This window comes from Miniopterus schreibersii, assembly GCF_964146895.1.
Source record: "Miniopterus schreibersii genome assembly, chromosome: 7".
Lineage (NCBI taxonomy): Eukaryota > Metazoa > Chordata > Mammalia > Chiroptera > Miniopteridae > Miniopterus > Miniopterus schreibersii.
Genome location: NC_138108.1, coordinates 4937467 through 4942174, shown reverse-complemented (window position 1 = coordinate 4942174; position 4708 = coordinate 4937467).

Genomic DNA, 4708 nt, shown 5'->3' with positions numbered 1-4708 from the left:
CTCCAGCTTTGTTCTTTTTCAGAATTGCCTTGGCTATTCTAAATCATCTGAATTTCCATACAAATTTCAGAATCACCTTCTCTGTTATCACAAAATAGCCAACTAAGACTTTTACTAGAATTGCCCGGAGTGTATAGGTTAATTTAGGAAGAAATGGCATATTTGGTTCATAACAATATTTAGTCTCCCAATCCATAAACCATGTATAGATCTTCACCTATTTTGGCTTTCTTTAAATTTTCTCAGTAATGTTCGGTGCTTTCGCTGTAGAAATCTTAACATCTTTTATTAGAGTTTTGCCTGGCTATTCAATATTTTCTGATAGTTTCTTGAAGCAAGAGAGGGAGAGAGTGAATGCCTCCTTAAATTTTGCACCCTGGACTCTTCTCCTGCCTCTCCCTGGCTGTTCAACATGATACAAATTTAAAATTTTTATTTCTATTAATTTGTTTCTAGTGTATAAAACTTCAATTGATTCTTATATGCAGCCTTTGTATTCGGCAACCCTTGTAACCCTGATTCTTTTTTTTTAAGGTTTTTTTTTTTAATTGATTATTTTTTTTAAGAGAGAGAGGGGAAGAGGGAGAGAGAAAGAGAGAGAGAGGGAGAGAGAGAGAGAAAGAGAGAGAGAGAGGGAAGTCAATATGACAGTGAAACATCGATCAGTTGCCTCCTGCACACCCACTGTTGGGGGTCAACCCCAGCAACCCAGGCATGTGCCCTGACCGGGAACTGAACCAACAACCTTTTGGTGCAGGGATGATCCCCAACCATCTGAGCCACACTGGCCAGGGTACAGACAGAGACTTTAGAGCAGACGCAAGGTTCTGCCTTTGAGAGTCAGGCTTTATTTTGACCACCATCATCATCTGTCTGGACGACTGCATTAGCCTATCTGCTCTCCCAGTTCCAGCTCTCCCCACTCCCCACAACCTGCTGTCCAAATGGTGACCAGAGTGATCTTTTGAAAACCCAACTTAACCCCAGAATGGGAGAAAATATCTACCAATCATATCTGGGATAAAGTTCTAATATCCAATATATCTAAAGAATGCTTACAACTCAATAAAAGACAACCCAATTTAAAGATGGGGAATAGATTTTTCCTCAAAGAAGATCTACATCTGACCAATAGGCACATGAAAAGATCCTCAGCCACGTTAGTCATCAGGGAAAAGCAAGTCAGGACTCTGATGGGACAGCACTTCAGACCCACTGGGATGACTATGAATCAAAAGACACGACAGGGACAGGTGCGCATGTGGAGAACCTGGAACCCTCATACTTTGCAGGTAGGTACTTAAAATGGGGTCATCGCTTTGGAAAAACAGTTCGGCAGTTCCTCAAAAAGTCAACATAGAGTTACCACTGACCCAACAATTCTGCTCAAGCCCGTTGGAATATTACAATGCCGGGAATGGGGAAATCTACTGGTATCTACAATGTGGATGAGTCTAGCATAGTGTTGAATCAAAGAAACCAGGACGAATTACTACAAATTGTATGATTCCATTTATGCAAAGGTCAGAAATAGGCAAAACTAATTTTTTAGACCAATATCAAAAGTATGGGAAGGGACTGGAAGCCCTGGGGCCTTGGGGATGGCAAGAATCAGGCCTCGGGCACCATGTAGGCTTTTTTTGCCTCTTGCCTCAGCTTCTGTTTAGAAGTTAGCTTTAGTCTCCCCAAATGTGTTTCTCTACAGTACAGAAATCATGGCCCTGGCCCACTCTGGACACACATGTTTCCAACCCCCTCACATGGAACAAAATCTCTCTTCTGCTTCTTCCCATTCAAGAAGTGCTGGGAACTAATATAATCGCTAATAAACTAGTGATTATATTCACTGACCTTTGGCTAGGCTGGCGAACAGCAGCACAGGTAGCTCCTACTAGAATCCAATAGTTGGAGCTGGGGCGTGGGAAGAGGTTTCTCCCAAAGGGATGTACTGTTTCCAAAAGACAGATGGACTGCAGACAGACAATTTCATAAATGTTTGTGTCACCCAGGCCCCTCCTTTCCTGGAACTCACTCATCCGATGGCTTCTGTCCTTTGCGGAGCAATAGTTCATGCCTCTGTCCTCTCCTGGGTTAGCCCTCACGTGCAAAGCTGCCTCGAGTCCTGCAGGCAGCTTGGGAAACACTCCCCTGGCTGTACTCAAGGTGAACAGCCACTTCTTGTGCCCAGTGGCTGTTCCTACCTTTAAAATCCACAAACCGAACCATAGCAATGCCGGGGTCAGTCAATTTGGCAACTCCTACTAAATTTTAAGTGTCTATATCTTTGACCCAGCATTTCTGCTTCTAGAAATGTATTCTAGCCTCACAGAAACACTCACAAGAATACAAAAACCTATGTGTAAGGATATCCGTTGCAGTACTGATTGTACAAAGGAAACATGGTGTTGAAAGGGGTTCAATTCCAAGTATCTACTAATAGGAAACTCACTACATAAGTGATGATTCATACACACAACGAACACTGCACAATTGTTTAGAAAATGAGATCCTAATACTGGAACAAGTTCAAGATAAGTCGAAAAGCAAGTTGCAAAACAATATTTATAGTAACAATGATAAGGGTGATGATGATGATGATGATGTTATCTATGTTAGTAGGTGCAGAGGAAGAAAATCTAAGCAATACATACCGAAGTATTACCAAAGTATTAGCAATAGTTTTCTAGCATTGGGGGAGGGGGAGGGCGAGGCAGATTTATGAGGGACTTTCATCTTCCCCAAAGTATGTATTTCTGTCATATTTGAGTTTTTAAAGGAAAATGTCTTTCTTTAGGATGTAAAACATAAAATTATGAATTTTTTTTTAAGGAAGGGTCTGAAAAGCTAGGGCGGCGTGACAGATGTCTGATTGCCTTTCAGACAGATGTCATGTGCTCACAAAGTTATTTAAGAATTCAGACTTATCTCCTTGCTCACTGACCCATAACACAACAAACTAAATGTTTGACATGGGAAAATTCTCTGGGACAAAAGAGCTTATTCAAGCAGACCTAACAGCCATGAGCTATCTCATAATCAGCAGAGAGACAGACGGTTGTTGTGCCTGCGCTGGGGGTGGGGAGCGGGTGGGAGAGGCTGGGGAGGGACAGCCATGGGCTGGGAAGGTGACTAACTCTTTTCTCCTGCTACAGCCCCGGTGGCCTTGGCTTTCTGAATGTGGGGGAACCTGGGTAGGAGGCCCCAAGGGGAGTCAGGAAGCTGGTGCAGGGAGGAAGGAAGCCCTGCTCTCCACTGGGCTTCAAAGGCGCAATCATCGTTAGAGAAAAATGCAGAGGGTGAGATGCATTTTGAAGACGGGTGGCTGAAACAGTGCCATTAAAAAGAAAGGCTAGCCCTAGCCAGTTTGACTCAGTGGTTAGCGCATTGGCCTCGGACTGAAGGGTTCTGGGTTTGATTTCAGCCAAGGGCATGTACCCAGTTGCAGGCTCGATTCTGGCTCCTGTCCGGGGCCATGCAGGAGGCAACCAATTGATGTGCCTCTGTCCCATCAATGTTTCTCTCTCCCTTCCACTCTCTCTGAAAAGCAATGGAAAAAATATCCTCGGTGAGGATTTAAAAAAAAAGAAGGGCGAGGCCCTGGTTGGGCAGCTCACTTGGTTAGAATATCATCCCAATACGCCAAGGTTGTGGGTTCAATCCCCAGTCAGGGCACACACAAGAAACAACCAATGATGCATAAGCAAGTGGAGCTACAAATCGTTCTCTCTCTCTCTCTCTCTCTCTCAATCAATCAGTTTTTGAAAAATTTAAAAACAAGGCCTATGTTAGGGGAGACCAGCGTAGAAACTGCATCCTGAGCTTCTCTGGCCTGAGACAGATGATCCCTGAATCAGATGATACTAATAATAATGCCAACCTGGCAGGCTGTCTTCTACCCTCCCAGATCTCCTCAGATCAACAGGCCTTCAAGAGGCCCAGGGCAACTATCAGGTGTATGGACAAGGAAACCAAGGGCCACGTGCCTGGTGTCCAGCTCCCTCCTAAGACCCATATAACCACACAGGTCACGATGAGTCTGTTTCTGTCGAAGACCCAGTTTAGACTCAAGTGGACCCTCTACCACGTATTTTATTGTTATTTTAGGGCATTTTTTGGTGTTATCGTCTCTCCTTGTGGAAGGAGCAGGGAAAGAGGTGTTTCCACAACTCCTGACGTAGACACAGGTGTGTCCTCTCTGCTCCTTCTTTTTACAAGGCAGCCAGGTGGGCCGGACATTGGTTCCCCACTGATCTTAATTGTATTAAAGTTCATCAGAAATGTGCTTGTTTATGCATTTTGTCAAGAATACTGCTTTCTTCCGAGAAGGAAATTGCTAATTGCATCACACAAAAATAGTTCTGTCCCAAACCAGTTTGGGAACAATTTTTCTTTTACAGATTGTTGGCATGCATAAAAATCACCTGAGCTGCTGATTAAAGAGCCAAATGTGTTCACAGAGAAGGGTGGGGAGTGGATCCCTCCATACCCCAGGTTTGTCCATGTGGCCCCTGTTCCTCAAACTTTCCCAGAACTTTCTGCTCCACTGGGGCCACTGGTCACTGCTGGTCACACCAGGATCACAGGCTGAGGGTAACTGTGGCTACCTCACCCATGGCCTCCTCAAGGGCAAGAGGGTGGGAGTTTGAACTTGGGGATGAAAGAACTTCCCTTCTGTTTCCAGGGTGAACACTCCAGTTAGGGTCCAGCC